This window comes from Rattus norvegicus, chromosome 2 (genome assembly GCF_036323735.1).
Source record: "Rattus norvegicus strain BN/NHsdMcwi chromosome 2, GRCr8, whole genome shotgun sequence".
NCBI lineage: Eukaryota > Metazoa > Chordata > Mammalia > Rodentia > Muridae > Rattus > Rattus norvegicus.
In genome coordinates, this window is record NC_086020.1 from 162,640,850 (window position 1) to 162,662,709 (window position 21,860).

Below are 21,860 nucleotides of genomic sequence, written 5' to 3' on the forward strand. Positions count from 1 at the left end.
TTGTAAACTTAGAAACACTTTTAATCTTATAAGTGTCATATGTTCAAAGCAGTAAAATATTACCTTAAATCCCTCAATTATATTTTTTCAAGCCAGCATTTCTCTGTATAGCCCTCGCTGTCCTGGAACTTGCTCTGTACACCAGGCTGGCCTCAAACTCAGACATCTACTTGCTTTTGCCTCCATACGAAGTGCTAGGATTGAAGGCATGCACCACCACTGCCCTGCTACAAATAGAACTTATAAGAAGTGAAAATTGTCTAAGTCCCTCTGAAATTAGAAAGTTAAGTTTCCCAAAATCATCTTCTCTCAAGGTTGTATTAAATCCAGGATAAAACCACAACTCCCCCCATCCGACCCCCCCAAAAACAAACCAAACCAACAAACAAACAAAAAACAGAAACACAGGTGTCAGGTTTATATTCAAAGCTTTGCTCTAGTCCTTGTAAGACTTTAAAAACGTCACTGTATTCTTTGGAGTCCAATGAGTAAATTTACTTCTAGTTTTGATGTTCTTAGCTATAAGGCAAGTGAAATAATTGTTTGAAGCTAAAATCTAAGGGAAGATAGAGTCTATTAAACGCTTCTTCCATATCTGTATTTTGCTATAATGAATCTTACTTGCTTAAAAAAAAAAAAAACCAAAAAACGCAGTAACAAGGTTTCTAAATTGCTGAGTTACACAAAAATTCTGCTGTAAAAGAAAATACAACTCCCTTATATTTCCATAAAATTAATTATTTAGACTTTAGAGATCTTCAAGAAACAGTACCTTTCTACAATTTACATTAAACTCCTTTATATCTGTCCTAAATTCCTCAACTGTAATTCCTTTGAAAAAACTCTACATCTTTCAAGGGCTTTAAGGAACAAGATGCTTCATTCATTTCTGTATTTCTGCCTCTAGCACTGTGCTGGCACTGTGCTTGAATATATGCATTTATTCATTCACTCCGCAAATAGTTACTGAACACTCACTTTATGCAAATTAGTGTAAAAGGCAGGCTAAGGCATCAGAACAAATGAGAAGGCCTTGCTCAAATAACTTTTAGTAAGATGTTATGAGATGTTAAAATACTGTTGAATCAGTATAGAAATAATAAGTTCCTACTGTGATAGTGTCAATGGTATTAACTCATAATATGTTGTAGAGTGGGAATCTACTCTGGTTAAGGGAAGGAAGGTTCAGAGAAAGGCAGGCTTTGAAGGGATTGGCCATATTCGGAAAGGGAGGATGAAACTGGACAGGTGGAGAGTTGGACTTTGTAAAATGGTCCCCAAATCAGGAAGAAACTTGTGAGAGAAAAGCAAATAGCTGAGGATAAGTTTGGAAACATTCAGGAAATCGAGGAAAAATTGGTGGCATTAATCAGAATAAGAGGGCAATGACATCTGTAATGGCTAGTCTTTTTCTTACGTAAAATAATCAAAGTTTGGACACAATATTAAAGATCAATAGTCAAAATACCTGGATTAATTATAAGCTGATCTGTTACAGGTCTTATGACCCTGGGAAAGTCACCTAACCAATCCATAGCTTTTCCATTCCCTATAGCAACTTCAGTATTCTATCAACCAAGACTACAAAGATAAATGACACAGACCCTGCTCTTACAGACTACTCTGAGAGAAAGATGGCTGAATGAGGAAGACCTCCAAGGACCCACAAAGGATCGTGTCGGAAAGTGGAGGCAAAGTTCCTTAAGAGAACCAATGTGGGCACTGCAGGTACAACAGCCAGCTCTCTGAGCTCTAGCTGGAGATCGAAGGATTTTAAATAGAGCAGTAACACTGCTCAGCTCAGTACTACAACCATAGTGCTGAACCCTACAGCATAATGGAACTCAGAGATACAGACACTTAGAGTAGGACTAAATCAAAGACAAAAACATTTTTTGTTGTTAAAAAAAGCCCTTCCATAACACATAGCTGCATGCCATTTAAAATTCATTTCATACCTTTCCCAGCAAACAGCAAATGTCTACACTGTCATTTATAAAATATATTCACATTCTTGCTTTACCAACATTGACTTATATATGGCCCACTCGAATTAATGCGGGCTTTTACTCTACTTTAAAACCAATTAACCCCAGATATCTCCCCTTTTGTTAGTAATTTTTTTCCTTACTATGAACTACTCTATGCATGGTATTACATTATTTTTGATTTTGCCTCATTTGATGGTACTACACCTCTCCATTTACTTTAAAAGGCCCCATAAACTAAGACCATTTTAACTGGAACAATAGATGAACAAAGGTTCTTCTGATCCCAGAAAGAGCTTTGCATTAAAAAGACAAAAAAAATTAGTATTAATCATGGCAAGCACATTTAACATACAGCATATATATTTACAGTATATACTAGGTATTTATATTTAATTTACATAGTAGGCCTGCATTACTTTTCATTCACTATAGAAACATCATTTTATCATTTATTAACATTAAGAATGAATTAAAACTCACAAATGATGCCCAGATAAGAATATTTACAAGTGTATGTTTTTATTGTCTACACATGGAGTAAAGAAAATGAGGGAAAAAATAAAAATCTCACACAAAAAAAAGGTCACTTCTAGTAATGAACATGTTATAATTTCTCCATGATTCTGCACTTAATTTTCACTTAAATTAATTTCTCTAAAATAACTCTTTGTGAAAGTTTCACCCGTAGTTTTCGAAAACGGTAAGATAATAGAAAGGAAAACGACTAATGACTATTCTCTTAACAGCAACACTGAGCATATTCCTAAATATTTTCTATCCTTTAAGAATGGCGCACGGAAGTTGAGTGTTATCATTTAGTATACCCCAGGAAAAGGGGTAAATATCTAAGCTATAATGATCCTTCCTGTTTTGACAGAACATTGTAGAGAGGATGCTTTGGCAAAGCTTTCACTCTCTTCAACAAACCAACTCCCTGCACCTCACAACCCTTTCCGACAAACAGGCACACTACTTTGCAACTTCTTCTATCTGCTTCCAGTACTACCACCCAACTCCCCACTCTTTCTTTCTAAGCAGACAACTCTAGTAGAAACTGGACTTTCGAAGGACTAGACTCAGAAGATCTGTGTGACCTTGGGCACGTCATTTGTTTCTCCGGGTTTTCTCACTAGCATCCCAAAGTGAAAGTGCTTTGAGTGCACCTGAGAAGTATACATCCAACTGACGTATTAGAGTTAAGAGGCACAAACCTTCCTAGTTAAGAATCACCTCCGTAGAGAGGAAATTGGAACTGAGTAGTAACTGTCAACATTGGCTCTCTTCTTCCCTCAAAGGGCATAACCCCAGTCACACCGGGAGCCGACTCCCGAGCACCCACCGATCCCTCCAGGCCTAGCCCAGCTCTAGCCTCACCTGCCCCGGACCCCACCCCACCACATCCGCCCCCTCCGTCGGTGGAGATCCAGGAGGCCGACCTCACCCTTCCTTTCCACCCGCACCCACAGCGGACTTCCTGGAGGCGACGGGCCAGGCTAGGCAAGCGGCATTTACAAACTAGCTTCACGCAGCTCACATAGAGACCTCGCTGACGCCCAGAGGGCCCCGCTCCCCACCCGGCCGCCCCGCCGGCCAAAGCCCAGCCCTAGCACCTCCGCTTCGGCCCCGGCCTGACCCCGGGCCGCTCTGGCTGCCGGCGGAGCCGTGCGGACCCGAACCGAGAAACCTCGTCTTACCAGTAACTGAGGCACGGACTTCACTTCCCACCTTTGGAGCCCTCTTCAACTCCCGGATCAATTCACTCCGGCGACGCCGGAAGGACCCGAGAGGAACCAGGCGTTGTCCGGAATCCTGCCCAGCAGGAGTCGCGCAAGGGCCGATGGGGATTGGTAGTTCCTCCTTCCATTTCTGATAGCACTTTCTGTAATAGTAAGACTACATTTCCCAGAAGGACGTGCGAGAGCGCCTTAGGCGATAGGTGGGGACACTTCTAGCAAATAAGAAGAGAGTTCCCTGTCTTTGCGGGAGGAGGGGAGATGTGCCCAGAAACGGAGGGAGGGCGGGGCCGACTCTCACCTGCACCAGTCAGAATGTGAAGCCAGCCCACAACGCCACGCCCACCGGTGGGAGGTGCCCGCGGATGGGTGTAAGGAATTGGGCGGGGCACCAGAGGTAGCAAGTGAAGAGAGGCTGGGCTGGGTCCAAGGATAGGCGGGGAAGAAGCCTCTGGGGACTAGATGGGTGGGTGGGCTCCACCTAGTCCGAAGCAACAGTACGCCGCCCCCAGGACAACTCACTCCAGTGTTCACCGAGCCAGCCCGCTGAGAAAACTAAGTCGGACCTGAGGAAGGGCCAGGTGCGATGCCAGAGGGGAGAATGTTGGAGGTGGAGCGGCCGGAGAACCAGGAGCTAAGAGACTCAAAACCCTGTACCGCTCTGCGCCTAGGATGCGCAGACAGCAGAGGGAGGAGCCGCGGTCGGAGCCTCGGCCAATTAGAGGCGGGGAAGGCGGAGCTTGAATCTCAGAAGAAGCCTGGGCTCAGCCTGGTCTATAGTTTCCCTGGAGAGAGGCAAGAGCAGGATCCCGAGCGAACACATCCTGCCCAGCATCCTCTCCAGCATCCCAAGCCAAGCCGAGGTTGCAGGTGTGAGGGAGGTAAGCGTGGGCGCCACTTGCGGGCAACAGCACACCCCCGGGGAAGGCAGGCATCTGACAATAGGAACGCCAGGGCACAGGCGAAAGAGTGCTATGTTGACTTAGGATAGCGGTGCAAACCTTTTCATGGGAACGGTATACAATTATGGACTTTGGTGGGGAGAAAAAAGCAAAAGATAACTCCGCTTGGGGTGTTAAGGGCGCGGTTAGGGATTTTGTTTTGAGTTGCACCATTAAAACTGGTCTGGGAGATCGCAAGATTGAAGAAAACCCTGCTAATTGAGTACCAGGTGGACGATGTCACGCTAGATGCGTAGCTGGTAAAAAGCAAAAATGGCATTGATATAGAATCACTTCGGAACTGTTTCACTAGGAAAATAACTTTGTCCTCTTCAGTGCCTGATGCTTGTGTTGGATGAGCTTGTCCTGCCTCGGACCTGTTATCCAAGGCGGTTTTATTGCAGGTTGCTGGGATTGCAAAAGATCTGGGTTAAAGAAGCAAATATTACGATAGGATGGGTTCGGGCTAAACCTATCCTAAGTATAACTTTTACCAGTAATAATGAGAAAATAAATTGAAACGGGTGGATATTTAGCTTTCCTTCCAGCTGGCGCTGGAATATTGAAACAAAGACCTGGATTTAGCCTACAACAGGAACATATGGTGTACTTCATCGCTGCTCCTTATTCTCCCATTTGTGTCCGGTAACATTTGTTCATCTTTTAAAAACAGGAGTACAAGGGAAGCTGTGCGGAGGAGCTTTCCTCTGTTGAAGAGAGGATGTGTAAAATGATAACCTTTAATATGTTATAATGGGTTCTCAGTTTAGAGGTACATAGTATTGCAAAATAATAGTTCATTCTCATTGCGTGTATACTCTTTTGAATGTTAGTGTAATACATATGGGTGGAATTATGCTGTTATACTTAGTGACGATAATAGTCAATCCTATCTCTCTGTAACTAATGCAGATTACAGCCTTTCGGTTTGGAAAAGTAGTAAAATTCTACGCGCTTAGTTCATTTTCTTCCTAAATAGTGTCCCAGATTATATGCCTGTTAATCGTAGTATCACATTGCAGCATGTTCTGCTCTGAAACGGCTTTGTTGTGACAGCAGACTATTCCATAGGGTGTCAGAATACTTTAGATTTTTTTTTAAAAAGGGTCAATAAGATCCAGAAATTACCTTCTTTTTTTTTTCTTTTGGCATGCTATTCTGGTTTACTTTAGGATTATGAATTTTGTTTTTGCAGTGCACACAAGGTGCCTTTTTAAAACTGAAATGGCTCAAAGGTATTCTCTCCATTACTTAAGGTTCAGTCCTACTAAGTGCTGGCACTGATGAGAGATGCCCACCACTAAATTTATTCCTTCTCTCCCACGTTCTCACACACCAAAGAATTGGGTACACAGAGAAATCTTTTTTAAAAAAATAAACAAAACAAAGAAATATCTAGGCTTAGATTGAGCAGATCATGTAAGTGTGGGAAAACACTACAGAAACCACTAAACTTAGCAGCCACAGTAAGGATGGACGCTGCCTTTGGTACACTACTGGAGACCTATTAATCGGCTGATGTGCTCTCTAAACAATGCTTTTGGGAGAGAAAATGTGATCTGGTGGTTTAATAAAACTTGGAAAAGATTGTGCTTGCCCTTGTTATGTGTGATGTAGGTGCATAGTCCTGAGTCAGAGTCTTAGTTCTCAGGCTCTATGCTGATTCATTTGGAAAGTGAATACCTGTTGTCTCTGGTTACTCCCTCCACAAAATGATAATAGTTAATTATGTGACTGGCAATGAAGTTCTTTCAGAGCCTTTATTAGAAGGGCCTTTTGAAAGAATTTTGGTGGAAATCAGTCAATAACAAAGAAAATAAATGGATAGAAAATAATTTCCATGAAAGCAGCTGAAATGAAGATTTTTTTTTAAATCTCATCTAACTACATAGATAGTAGGCTCTGAGATGTCCTAAGACTACAATTAAGAATGCAAGAGATTTCAATTTTAAAATACCTAATATTCCCCTGTTTGTGAGATCTGATCCATTTAAGAATGTCAGTGGACTGGATTCTTGGGAATAAGAAAACTGCTTTTCTACGTGAGAGCAAACTGTTAGTATATCATGCTCGGACAGTTATTTTCACCATGAACTCTTCATCCAGTTGAATTAACATTCATATCAATTTCAAATTACCTGAGGTCTTTTCTTGGTTATTGTTGGGAAAGGTCATTCAATTAATACAAAATACCAGCTATGATATGAAGCAGGCTATTTATCCTGCTGGTCTATCCAGCTGGGGCAAACTGCTCAGGAGATGACACCCTTTTAGCTAAAAGACTTGGTTAATTTCAAATGGCATTATCTTTGGACCTCTCTTTAAATTTAAAATTCTGATTCTGAGACTATGGAGTGAAAGTAAATTTGACTGGAATGCATCTCTAGCAGGAGGTTTGGAGACTGTCCTTGACACAACAGAGAAAGCACTTACAGGTTTGACATCAAAAGGTCTGGGAGCAAATTGGAGACCAGGAAATAGATATTTATAAAACTACTTGAGAAACATAGCCTTGGCATCAGAGAAAAGATACTTGATATTTTGTGTTAAATTCATGTAAAAGAGAGTACAGCTTTCCTTTCTCAACCAGTAATTTCTACAGAACTATATCCATAATGCAAACATGACTTTTTTTTGCACTTGTGAGTCACTAAAGTCATTAATACATTAAATTTTAAACAGTTATAGGTTATAAACACAGAACAAATACACTGATGGTATTACTTGGAGAAAAATTTAAGGAAAGTGAAAAGTTAAGTGATATTTATCCCCTTACTTAAGCAGACAATCAGTTTAAACAACAACCAATTTATCTAAATTTATCAAAAATTTTTAAGGTTAAATTCTGGCTTGGAAATCTGGAGCAATTGTTTATTCAAATAAGGATTTGTTTTGCTTTTTTACTTTTGCAGCTAACATTTGGATAATTCTGTTTTTTTTTATTTTCACAGGTTGTATAAATAATAGTTTCCATAAATGTAGAGCAGGATATTTTCATTGTCATGGTCAATACTAGGATTCAAAGCTAAGCCCACAGGCAAGATAAACTAGTGCTCTACCATTGAACTATTAACTTACTAAACTTGGAATAGGGGATCTTCTCAGTCTTTGGTTTGGTTTTGTTTCTTAGGATGTTACTAATGACTTAGGTTGCTCTTGAAATTGTGATTTCCCTGCCTTAACTTCTCCAGGAGTTAGTTGAGTTTTTGGGCCCACACCCATACCTAGGCTTTTATCTTAGAACGGAGAGCATTATGCTCTCTAGACCAGGTGCTTCTCTTTAATCTCCTGTTGATGTTGAGCAGATTCTATCAAGGTCAGTAGACAGAAGCTGCACTGTGACTACTGGCTCAGTTAGAAATGTTGTCCAGTATTGTGATCTATACAGAGAGATATTTGTATTTCCATGTATAAGACAGTTGATCCTACCAAATGGTTATTGTATAAGTTACTTATTTTGACTTTGTTCTGATTAACTATTCAAAATTACTTATTGAAACTAGATTTGATTCAGACTTTGTAGGCTGCAAGATTTTGTCTACAATTCCTAAATTCATTCCAGAGAAAGTGACTGCAGTTGTGGAGCATGGCACTGCCTGGACATACCCCCAAGGTAGACATTTCCCAGCCAGGAAAGCCAGTGGCTCACCACCATTTGCCATGAAGCTTCTGAGGAATATCTTTGCTAGTGTCTTCCTTCTAAAACCAAATTTCACTGTGTAAAGTCTGGATTTCTCCAGTTTCTGGTTATTTTTTCCTCCTCATCCCCCCAAAATAAGAAAGTGACCCTCCCTTATTATTTAAACATTTGTAGAATCGGGTGTTGGATTCTTTTAACTTGGCCTTTTACCAAAAAATTACTTTGGCTTGTGTCAGAATTATATATTTAGTAAGATTTTTAGCTTTTAATATTAGACACTCAGTAATGCTCATTAATTATAAACTGCTCTTTGATAATACAATTAATAACAGCAGCTATTTAGCTGGATCTGGTTTGCTTATAGCCAATGTTTACTAACAACCCGATGGATATGTATTAGCTTGCAAGTGATAACTTATCCTCCTTATTTCTGTGATACTGACACGCCCAGCACTGTGCTTTGTATTGTTAGCTGAGTTCATAACTGCCTCACTCATCAGACAGTCAAGATATTTAGGACTGATACTGAGTTTCATTGGTTTTTATAGGTATGTTAAGAGCCTTTTGAATAATCCATCTTTAGTAGTGATATTGTGTTTAGATTCTTGGCAAGGTATTATATTCATTTTAAGAATGAAGTTCAACTAGAAAATTTACTTTTCTTAAATGTCTGATTTAGTTTTAGATTCAGCCCACTGATTTGTCTACACTGTTTTCAGAATAATCATTGCTGATGTTTTTTGGATTTCTGAATGAAGAGAGGAAATGTTTTCATTAATTTCAGCCTAACATAGTATATGCTTTAGTTCAGAATTCATTCATGGGATGCCATTTGAAGACAGTCCACTCATTGCCTCTAGATTCTACTGTTTTAAAAATGTTTTTAGCCATCTCTGGGCTGGTGGTCCTGGGTTCTATAAGAAAGCGGAAACTATGAGGAGAAATCCAGTTTAAAAAAAAAAAGTCTTTAGCTAATCTTCCCCAAATGCATGTGTGTTTGTGTCTAAGAGTTTTGTTTTGTTTTGCTTTTTTTTTAATCTTACCTATAGAAATACTTACTGAAAATTAGGCTTCATCATGACTAGACCTTAATCTTTAAAAAAGAACATTTGTCCTATTTTACCAAAATGGTCACATCAAGAAGGCCATAGCAAGACTAATTTAATCCGAGTGGCATTAATCTGAGATGTGTTTGTTACCTTGGAGTTGTCATGAAGGGACAAGCTTTGAGATCTTGCTAAGATCTGGCCTGTACCATTTGTCTATGGAAGCTTGGAAGGTATGTTAACTCAATTACCATTTGAGCCCCTTTCTGATTTAGCCTAGGAAGAGGGTCTTAGTGCTCCTCTCTTGGCTTGTACTAAGGAAGAAACAGAATTGACTCTGGCTTATTAATAACTTGTTTTTAAAAGTGTATTTGTCTTTCTCAGACATATCCCAAACTCAGAGTTACCTACCAGGCTAAGAGGTCAGTGAGCATCTCTCAGCTGTCACCATTTCTTTCCGAGCATCTTGTTTCTACTATTGTTTTTCTGTTCTGAAATGAGAAGAGATCACTGGAAAACTTCATACTTTTCTCTACTTGACCTTAGAAGCATAAGAAATGACTGATACGTTTCTGTATTTCTTTTGCCCTCTATTTTAAGATAGCATTTCATGTTCTCGAGGATGTCCTAGTACTCAGTGTATGTCCAAAGATTACCTTAAACCGTGGTCCTCCTGCCTCTAACTCTCAAGTGCTGGATTTATAAGCATGGGCCAGCACACAGCTGTCCTTTGTTTGATAATCTAAACTTTGTTAGGTTATAGGTATTTTAACTCTGTTTGGATTGAAGAAGTACTTTGTCTTATTTTATTTTTTCATCTCTTAGTAGGATGCTATTATGAAATATTATGTGAGGTATTATGCTATTATGAATTATAACATTTGCCACTCACTTGAATTAAGTTAGCTATTGAAGCATGTAATTATTGTCCTCCTCACACAGCAGTTGAAAAGCTTTGAAGAAAACAATGTACATGTCATATATTCAGCCTTCTGGTTAAGAAGCCACTATTTACCTACATGGAATCTTTAGTTGCTTACATATTTTAAATTATTTATCTGTAAAGCAGTTCAAATCATACACGATAAGCCCTTTGCCAAGTACTGCCACACCAAAGTTGTAGGAAATATTCTTGCAGCTGCATAACAGTGTTGTCTTTTTTGTTTCGGATAACTTAGGAAACTTAAAAAGGTATGTTTTACACAGAAGGTGCATAAATAAAATCTGTCAGAAGAGGCATTTGCTTTAATTTCCTGTATTAAACTTTCTGTGTTCCCGTAAAGAACTCGAGCAACTGAACTGGTTCTGCTGCTTACCCTCATGAACTAGGTTGGGCCTCTGGGACTCACATGGTAGGAGAGAGAACTGACTCCTGAAAGCTGCCCTCTGATCTGTATACACTTTCATGACGCTCATGTATGTACACCACACCCACCCACCTACATACATGCATAAACACATGCATGCATGTATATGTATAGGGGTTAATGAGGCATAACTTTTGGAGACAGGTCTCACTAGCTCAAGCTGCTGTGTAACTTGCTACATAGCCAGAGCTGACCTTGAGCAATCCTTCCTCCTCTTCCTCTTCTTCCTCCTCTTCCTCCTCTTCTTCCTCCTATTCCTGCTCCTTCTACTGCTTCTCCTCCTGTTCTCCCTCCTTTTCCTTCGCCTCTCCTCAGTGCTGGGATTCTAGGCCTGTTCCATCAGGGAACATGTTCCACAAAACATTATTCTTGTTCTGCAAAATATAAACGCAGATTAGATGATTGAGAGATGGAGAAATACTGCCAAGCAGTAGTGGCTGCTGCACACGTTTGATCCCAGCCTTGGGGAGGCAGACAAGTGGATCTGAGTTCAAGGCCAGCCAGATCTAAAGAGAGAGTTCCAAGACAGCCAGGACTACACAGATAAACCCTGTCTCAAAAGAATCAGAACAATTAAAAATAAATAAGTGAATACAGAAATATTAACAACTTCACCAGTTGGAATCTGTCATCGATGTGGCTGCTATCTGTCATCTGTGATACAGTAAGACTCAAGAGTGGTGGGACTTGTGTCACTTTGAGCTCTGTTACTTAGGCCCTCTTTTATTCAAGTAGATCAGTTATTTAGGCCAGAGGACATGTTGGGTATATTATTTAAAAGTAAAGTGCATTTAAATTAACAATGACAAAATCACATTTGGGCTAGGGAGATGGTTTAGTGGGGAAAGGGCTTACTGTGCAGGTTTGAGGACTGTATTTTATATCCCCAGCACACACTTCATGCTGAAAGATTTACAGATCTACAGTCTCAGGGCTCCTCCTGCAAGATTGGAGGTAGAGGCAGAGGAATACCCACCAAGAGTTCCCAGGCTAGCCCTCCTGCAGTACAGTGCAAGGTACAAGGATAAGAATTCATGGCTTAAATAAGCCAAAGTTATTTTTATATCTGTCCAATGACTTCCACACACTGGCACACAGGCACTGTCTGGTTCCTGCCCCCTCCCACCATGCCACCACCACCGCTGTGTACATCCATATAAAAGGAAAATCAATTAATAGGCATGTTAACCAAATATTTTGCCAGGATGGGTGGCCATGCATTTAATCCCAACACTCAGGAGGCAGAGACAAGCAGATCTCTGTGACACGGAGACCATTCTGGTTCACATAATGAGTTCCAAAACATCCAGAGCTGCATTCTGAAACCTTGTCTCCTAAACAAACAAACAAACAAACATCCACCAACTGCATTCCCCATATGTTACCCCAAGTATTTAAAGAATTAAAAAACAAATGTCTCAATTAGAAATGCTTTCAGCAGCAGGTTTTAGGCAAAATGATATGAAACAATAGGATTTATGTACAGTTTGTTTGTTGTTTGTTTGTTTGAAGAGCAAGCAATCTAGAGGACAGTAGACTTTGCTTTTTCTGCAGAGGCTCAACAATGGCAAGTTTCTTAAACTTTTGCTGTAAGGCAACAGAGTCCTTTTGCCCATCTGTGCAGGCATCATGTTCCAGTACAGGGATGAAAGAGTGGGGAACTTTAAACCAAGAAATAAGAGCTTTCCTGAAGTCCTCCAGCATATATCCACTGTGTACACACTGGCTGGATAGTCTGTTGCTGCCTCAACATTAAAGGAAGATGGACCATCAGAGACTTCCGGTGTAGACAGCAACAGGACAGCAGTCGGAAAATGACTTGGGGGTAACTAAGTAGTGTCAGCCAGGCTGGTTATTAAAAACACATTAACTTTAAATTTTACTCTGATTCTTAGAAAATTGATGCTTTCCCCCACCTTGGTACGTTAGCAAAACTCCCCAAATCAACTTTTCATCTGGGTAATTAGTAAGGGTCAAGTCCCTGGGAAAAGAGGCTGAGGGCATCTCTTTCCAGAAAGCTGAGAAGCCATCAATCTAATGCCTCTCCTGAAATTTTCACTGTGACATTTTCTGTAAAACTTGTTGATTATATATTATATATATATCATATAAGTTATATATGTATATATATAATATATTATTGTATATTATAATCTGCCTCAATTCTGAAAATATTCAATAATCGGTATGGACTGCATTCCATAATATGGGTCTGAAGGGCACGGTGATGCACACCCATAACCCCGGGATTTAGGAGGCTGAGCTAGAAGGGTTGTGAGTTTGAAGCCTGTCCAGGCTTCATGGCAGGACATTAACACATCAAGTAAGGAAAGAAAGAAATAGTCATTAATATTGCTCATTTTAAGGAAGACCTGAAAGTTTTCTAAGCTGCCTGAGAAAAAAAAATATCAATTGTTCCTTGGAGGGAAACCCTATAAGGTTTGTCACCGTAGATGAAGATATTATCCATTTCTAAAATACAAAATGTTGCCAGCATCTATAGAGTGATTACTACCTGCAGGATGACTCATCTGTACAATGACACATCTTGGTCTTAACACTTGAGATGAATTATTCTTTCCGATGGCAAAGCCTGAGAAGAATTCCAGAGTGAGGAATGACAATAAGTCTTATTGAAATTTTCACCTGCCTATAAAGACTTAATTTCCCTGATGTTACCAAACAATCTTGGCTATATCTTTGCTGTCTTTGTACTCCTGGTATCAACACTTTACCCCTTTTATTTATCTATCAGGTTCTCTTATGAGAGTGGGGGGTGTGTGTGTATAGCATGCAATAATCTTCTTTCAACATAGTTAACAGAAAAAAGACAACATGAGGCACATTCCCATGAAAATGGCCATGTAAATTACAGCTTTAATATTATAATAGGAATTGAGAAACCTAAAAAGCAAGAAGGAAGGTTGTAAAGAAAAATTTAAAATGTGTTACTTAATTGCAGGGAGTGACAAGCTACCCTTCTGGGCATATGATTTTCCTTTGTAAATAAAGTTTTATTAGAACACAGCTGTCCACACATTTGAATAATGCTTTCTTAACATCAGAGTTTAACCAGGGATGTTCTGCAAGCGTAAGGTGTTTTATGTCTGGTCTTTTTTTTTAACAAATCTGCTTTCCTCTTAATATATCAGCTGCATAGTTAGACGAAATGGATCTCACTTCTTTTGTTCCATATATATTACCATATGATACCAGAGATTCTACAATATGGTAATAAATGTCTTCCTCAACTTCTCTGAAGCTTAGTATATGATGTGTAACAAATCAGTCTGCTTACATTGACATAATACCTTGCTGCATATAGCACGAGTTAATTCTCATTAAATGTTCATATTCAATGTCAAAACTTACTGTGATTGATTATTTAGTGAACTGTGGCTTCAGTTCAAATGAAAATTGAAAGCTCTAAAATTGATTCCTTCTATGTCCAGGTAAAATGATGAGGAAACTAGAAATAGTTAATATCTGTAAGAAATTTAAAGAACTCCATGAAGTATTGTATAGAAATAATAAGATTTATTTAAGACTCTCAACCTGAGTATATGGAGTCATTTGATACTTGGAAGATGGTTAAGGTTAAATAAGATATTATTTCAGGAAACCACAAGAATAAAAATTTAAAGGGTAAAAATGCTTCTTTCTTAGAAGCAAGAGAAAAATAGTATTTAAAAGAAATTATATTGATAACAATATTACAAAAATAAAGGTTGGCATGAAATACTATGACTATAAGGCAGCAAATTAAATAACTTTAATGGGATAGACAAATAGCAAAAGGAGAAACCATGAAGACTAAGTTAGAACTAGAAAATCTGCAAACAGACTGAAAAAACAAAGACATAGAAACAAACTATATTTAGAAATAACCTATGACAACCAAGTAGAATTAAATCAAGATTACCGTAATATAAAATCCAATCATAACAGCACAGTAAAGATGTATGGCCTGGGTCCATATTGAGGCTGTCTCCAGCAACAAGAGACAGGACAGTCATAAATGTCCATAATACTTTCATAATGATAATTGTTAGCAAATTAAGATGATAACTTCAACTTTTTTATCTTATTTTACTTTATTATTAAAAAACCTTTAAAATAAATTAAAACATACACCAAAATTAGCCAGGTCCAAATAGTGTACAACGTGATGAACTTGTATGCAGTTAGAATTGGCATTTTAAAAGGAAGCTGTGAAGCATCACATTAATTTTATGTACTTATCCATCACTAAAAGAAGAAAACCCCTTTCCATTGCTTGTATCCACCTTTCCCCTCATTCCCTTATATTTGCTTTTTTTCATATTATACTGTATATATAATGTACATTTGTTTACACATATATTATATTGACTAGACTCCACACATGAGTCAGAAGATGTCAAGTTTTTTTAAATCACAACTTTTTGTAAATTTTACTGCTAAAGTTATATAAATGATGAAGGACTAAATGTAGTTTCATAGTATCTGGTATGGAAAAGAATAGAGAACCTCTCTCAATTTTGTTACCTGTTTATTGTAGTGAAGTATCTGGAAAGATAGAAAATTTCTTGACTAGAAACAAATAATTTATATTGGCAGGTAAAATGAATTTTGTATCCAGGAAACCCTAATGATCACACACACACACACACACACACACACACACACACACACACACACCTCCTAAAATAAACAAACGCAGGAAGAACTCCACGTAAAATAGTGGTATCAAATGAGGGGAGACTGCTAAGGGGACAAAGTGCTCGATGCAGAAGCACTTGGACTGGTATTCCAGTACCAGAATTCACTTAAAACCTAGGCATGGGTACTGACTACTTAGAATTATAGCATTTGGCAGGGAGGTGGATCCCTAGGGTAAGTGGACACCTAAACTAGGTGGCATTGACTCCCTGTGTGGCTAGCTTCAGCAAGAGCCTTGTTGCAGTAACTGAAGCAGATAGTGAGTAATGAGGACATCCATTGTCAACTTTGGGATCCCACCTACACACACATATAAATATATGTACATGTACATATATGTGTGTGTGTTCAACACACATGCCAAAAATATACTTTATATACTATGATCAAAATGTAAAACATTCATTCATTTATAAGAGAATAAATAGAATAAAAATACTTAGTAATATTTTGGGCACCAAAATCATCGGTTAATGTACAAACATCATTGAAAGTTAAAGCCTGGAAGACTGAAATTGTTAAGATGGTCATATTCTCCAAAATAGTCTTCATATTCAATGTATCATAATATCAGCTGCTGGCATTTGTTGTTTAGGTTTTGGTTTATTTGTTCTTTTTGTTTCTTTGTAGAAATCCAGAGGTTGGTCTTGTAACTTAAGTTGCAGAGCTGAGAGATACCTTGGCAATTGCTAGCACTTGCTACTCTTACAGAAGGTCTGGTCTGGTTCCTTGCACCCACATTGGGCAGCCTAGTCTGTAGTTCCAGGTCTAACTGATCTGTCACCTCATAGCTGAGGGTTCTAGGAATTCACACATACTACGCATGAAATAAAAATAAATATTTTTCTAAAAAGGTATATGTGGAAACTTGGAAGGAAGCCAGACATATATGTATAACTACAATAGAATTTAGTGTACAGAAAAAAAGCCTAAACAGAGAAGTTCATTAGATTTTTAAGAATGATCGCAAGATGAGAAATGCATGCGCACACACACCAAACAACACATACAGAGACAGACAGACAGAAACAGAGATCTTGGAACATCAATGGGATGTCTCTGTCAAATCCCTCCACTCAGAGATCAGGGAACTTCCAGGAAGAGGAAGCAGACTGAGTGTAATCCACAGGAGATGTTGGACAGCAGGAAAACAGGGCCTTCTAAATTCTACTAAGCAAGACACATGAAGTCATGGGGACTGATGCAGGAAACAAGGTCTGCATTGATCAACATTAGTTCTTCTGCATATGTATTGTCTTTCCATTTATTGTCATGGCTTCAGAGTTTGTATGCCTGTAAGCCCCTGATCTTGTTCCTTCTCTCAGGCTCTTTTCCTCCTGTTGGGTTGCCTTGTCTAACTTCTATGTGGTGGTTTTTATTTTATCTTACTATATTTATTTTGTTATGTTATCCCTTAGAAACTTGTCCTTTTTTAAAGAGAGAAGAGGGAGTGGATCTGAATGGGAGGGGAGGTGTGGAGAAACCAGGAGGAGTAGAGTGAGGGGAAACTAATCAATTTTCAATAAGTAGGAGGAGGTAACATCACTAGAAATTTGGGAAAGTCAATCCCAAATCAAAATGAGAAGCTGACACCTATAGAATAGATGAAATTAAAAAGAGAGAGTAACAGATTTGACAAACTTGAACTTTGTGTTCTGGCCTCTGAACATCCTAGCCATACACACATCCACTTTCAAAAACCCTTTGGCCATTCCTCAAAATGTTTACCATAAAATTAACCTCTGACCGCAACAATAACACTATAGTAGTATACTGGAGAGAATTTGGGAAACAAGTCTGCATAAAAGTTGATACATAGGCAAACTAAATGTATTTCTATATAGTCAAGTATTATTTGACCTAAGAATGAATGAATGGTTTGTAGATGCTGTAACATTAGTTACCATTAAACACAGGCCAAGCAAACTGCCAGCTGGAGTAGGTCAGTTTTTATATGGAATCTTTAAAATAGGCAAATCCATAAAAACACAAAGTAATTAATGGTAAAGATCAGAGGGCACAGAAATTGACTATTAGTCGAGTGTTTCTTTTCAGGTTAATAAAATGCCCTAAATGGGATAGTGATGGTTTCTTCATTTTATTTTTTAAGTCATTGAAGTGTATATTAAAAAGAGTTGTATGTATATATAAAATGGACAGTGGATGTGAAAGACAACTGACACTGGCCATTGGCCTCTGCATTTACACATGCACATTTATACAGACATATATAAAGTACACATTTGCATGCACACAATATGGATATAAGTATAAACCTACCAAGTAAAAAAATCTAGGAAAATTTTCACGGAAAGGGTATTACTGCTAATAGGACATGGTGGCCAGGAAATCTTTGTCTCGAAGGTCAGGCAGAAAAGCCTTCTCTATTATTTTTAAAACAAAATTTGTTTTAAAATTTCTTATAAAGATAAATTGTATTGCAAAAAAAGGAGAATTTTAAGGAAATATGGAAAGGCCAATATAAGGCAAATTATACAAAGTTGAATTAGAGAAACCTCAACAGGCAGATAAAAGTAATAATAAAGAAATCATTCATTCTTCTGACTTCAGAACACCAGACAAAAGGATTGAAGAAAGATTGAGACCTAGCCATACTTTAAAGTTGGGGCTGTTCACTTGTTGTAATTTTGGAATGACAGGACTGAACTCAACTTCAAGCAGATCAGATAAAGAAAGTGGAAAAGCTTGTTACATTAATTACTCATGTTGCTGGTTTGACAAACTACCTGACAGAAGCAAAGTAAGAAAGGGAGAGTTTCTTCTGACTGGTGACTTGAGGGTAGAGTCCATCATGGTGGAGAAGACATGGCTGCAGGAGCTTGAGACAACTAGTGACATCACATGCGTGATCAGGAAGCAGACAGCAAGGAACGTTGGTCTCAATTTACTCTCTCCCTTTTACTTGTCCCAGCCATGGCATGGTTGTGATACTTAGTTTGAGTCTGCCCATGGTAAGCCAGTCTCAAAACTTTCACACAACAGTGACAAATGAAATCCCAATGTGAGGGTATTTAACCATCATAATAACTTGTCATGTCCTCCACTACAGCAGGCCATGATAGAAGGAAATAATACAGTGTACACAGACTCTAGTAGAGTATGTTCATGATTCATAATCCTTTACTCAGTATACAGGCACAATACACACCAGTACACAGAAAATAGCAAAGGAATACTTTGTTGCCCAAGTAGTCACAAATTCAAGATAAAATAGTAGGGAAAAAAGATACAAATTTTTGCTGCTGTTTTGACATAAAGTTACTTAGGGTCTTAAGAATATTTGTTATATGTGCAAACAAAACTACACTGCTACTTCCTGGCCTCTAATGAAATTAGAAACTAAATTTGATATCTCAAATAAGTAGTTGTTATGAAATAGGATATTTTTCTGGTAGAAAAATCCGTAATAATGTGATAATTTCTTGGTTAGATATTTCAGATTATTTCAAAACAGGAGAAACTGTAAGAAAATATTAATTTTTTTAAAAACTGCTTTCTCTCTCTCTCTCTCTCTCTCTCTGTGTATGTGTGTGTGTGTGTGTGTGTGTGTGTGTGTGTGTGTGTATGTGTGTGTGACGTGTTTGCAAGTGTCTGCAGAGACCAATAGAAGGTATCAGAGCCATTGCAGCTAAAGTTACTAGCTGTTGTGAAACGCCCCATCATAGGAGCTAGAAACAGAACTTGGGTCCTCTACAAGAGCAGGAAACATTCTTAGCCACTGAGTCATGTCTATAGCCCCCATAAAAACTTTATTTTCTACCAGTGGTGGAGTCAGTAAGTGCTTTTTCACATTTGTAAAAGACACACTGTTACGATCAAAGCAGAACGAAAAGCTTTAAAATAGGGTATCAGCATACCAGACAAATTATTCTAACCATACACAGTTGTAGTCCCTAAGTTTAAAGGTAAGGTCTTCATTTTTAGTATGGACTATAATTGAATGTGAAATCCTGTTTTAAAAATATAAAAATAAAAAAGTTATAGTTGTCTTTTACCCGCTAGGTCCACACCACCGTGCCCCAAGATATCTGTTAGATATCTTGGCGGAAACACAGCCCAGCCGCACACTTTCCTACACTCAAACCCTCACATAAAAGAACACACAACACAATAATCTTAGATCCAATTGGTAAGATATAATTGCCCACTTAAACATACAAAGCCCAGTACCATCCATCCCTTGAGAACATTAATAACAACCTGTAAAAACACAGAGCAGAATCTTAACATCGCCTGCCATCTTGTCCTGCCAGAGCTTCTCTGCCTTTCCTCCCTCCTGTCTCTTCCTCTCTCCCTGTCTCCTCCTCTTCCTTCAAACTTCTCTCCCGCCCATCCTTCCTTCTCCTCGAATGACAGGCCTCCTTCTATCCTGTACCTGCCCCTCACCTGTACTTTACAAATTCAATGGAGAGGTGGTTCTGGTGAAGTCACCTGAGTTCTGAGTCCTTGACTAGGCAGCAGTCCTTGGGGCAGTGGAATTAGCATCAAAATACAGTAACTTCAGGGCAAACCACAACAAAATCCTTCTCTCCCTGTACAACTTTTTTTCTTCTTATGAGGCAGAGTCCGGTATCCCAGGATGGTCTGGTTGACAGAGGATGACCTTGATCTTCTTTTCTTCCTGCATCTGGGTCCTGAGTGCTGGAATTTAAATAGTTGCCACCAGATCTTTTCTATGGGGGCCAGGTATTAACCCCGGGGCTTCAGGTATAGTAGGCTAGCCCCCTACAGAATAAGCTACATTCTGTCACCCTATTGTACAGACTTTAAGAGACAAAATGAAATAAATATGTACTGGGTAAAGAAAAGAAATTGAAAGAAATAATATACAAATGTTCATTTGAAAATATAGGTAGCCATGTTTATGTCAGGCAAGGCAGAATTCAAGACAAAGGGGTTAAGTTTCATACAGTCATTTATAGTGGTGGCTATAGTTAAAAGTACAAAAGGTAACAGCGGCCGCACTGTGGTGGCTAAAATAATGTAGATCCAAGTGAGATTTGGCATATGGATTCAGCACCTACTGTCTTTAAATTGCTACCGGTTAGATGTCAGTCCACAGGGAAGTGTGTCTGACTACTGAATCACAATGCCAGTTGACCACCATATCCACCATGCTCCGTTGCCTTACACTTAGCTGGTTTCTTGCCTGTGGCCTTTATTACCCAGGAGATAGGAAAAAATTAGCCCTGAGGAGTGAAGTTTACAGCAATGGAAGTTGTGAATGAACAATAAGAACAATTGTAGAACAATTATATATGTCAAAGTGGTGAAGATGTCATATGTGCCAGTTGATCATTTTTCCATAAAAAATTATGCTTATAAATTTAGATGAAGAAGGAGATAGTTCTGAAGCTGAAGCTCTGAAGCATGGAGATTTTTGTGTCTTGAAAGCACAGTTCAAAAAAAAAAAAAAAGAAAGCACAGTTCATCTGCATTCACTTGGCTTCGTGTTACAAAACAATGCCACCTTGGACATTTTTATATCACTTGTTTTAAAATTCCCACTTGCTTTTTGATTAAAGATGTCACCTTTGATTAAAATACCCAGCTTCATTTCCTCTCATTGTGTTTGTGTGTATTCAGTACTCTAATTTACTCTGGAAATTTTCTCATTTTGATTTTGTATGCCTCCATGGCCACAAAGCATATTAAGACACCTGTGCTTTTCATGCTCAGAGTCATAAATCCAGCTAGCTAGCTGGCATGAATAATCCATCACTGAAAATCATCTATCATATGGAATGTGCCACAGTAATGGCTCTCTGTACCTAGACAGCATTTTTCTTAAAATACACTAGTCCCTTGCTAGGGCTATAGCTCAAAGGTAGAGAACATTCCCAATATACACAAGGTCCAAGGTTCAATCCCCAGCATGGACATCAAAAAGTGCATTAAACATTTTAAGTGTTTACCTCTTTCTTTCTCTTCAGCATAGCTATGCAACAAAATCCTGTAACAGGATCTTATCAATCAAATGGATAGGGAATTCCCACAGGAGAGTTTTCCCTGTGGCACAGGAAATAAGCTCCCAACCACAGCCAACTTTCTCAATGGAAAGGTCACCATAGTCATCTGTTCATGCCTTCAGCCTGGTTCTGAAACAGCTTTTTTTTTTTTTTTAAAGCACAGTGCTTACATTTCTGTACATAAGCTACTTTATTTGTGTGTTTAGTGTTCAGACAAATAAACAATTATTCATTAATAGAAAGCAAGAGACAGGAATGAAAGACTCTATGGAATTAGGAAAATCAAATATCTAGTGGGTATTCTGAAAGTAGTTCCCAGAGAGGCATGGGGTAAGGGTAGTGCTCACTGAGTTAGCTGGGTGAATGAAGGACAGGTTTGGAGACTTCAAATGGTGATCTTTATGTATGAGGAAGAGCATAAATTCTTGCATTTTTATTGAAGGGGGTGTTA

At 38.6% G+C, this 21,860-nt stretch overlaps 2 protein-coding genes across 5 annotated transcripts in view; one reads left to right on the plus strand and one right to left on the minus strand.

The window, feature by feature from the left end:
- Pdcd10 (programmed cell death 10) overlaps positions 1-3,841 on the minus strand; it is a 42,175-nt gene extending 38,334 nt beyond the window's left edge. Inside the window, exon 1 of one of the 2 annotated variants that reach the window (XM_006232501.5) lies at positions 3,686-3,841. The gene's annotated coding sequence lies outside the window, so the exon portion shown is untranslated. The remainder of the gene's footprint in view (positions 1-3,685) is intronic. The other variant, NM_001009542.3, reaches the window with a different exon arrangement.
- Positions 3,842-4,359: 518 nt separating this feature from the next.
- The window catches only part of Serpini1 (serpin family I member 1), an 86,529-nt gene continuing 69,028 nt past the window's right edge, over positions 4,360-21,860 (plus strand). For 2 of the 3 annotated variants that reach the window (XM_063281153.1, XM_008761076.4), the window contains exon 1: positions 4,360-4,605. The gene's annotated coding sequence lies outside the window, so the exon portion shown is untranslated. The remainder of the gene's footprint in view (positions 4,606-21,860) is intronic. The other variant, NM_053779.2, reaches the window with a different exon arrangement.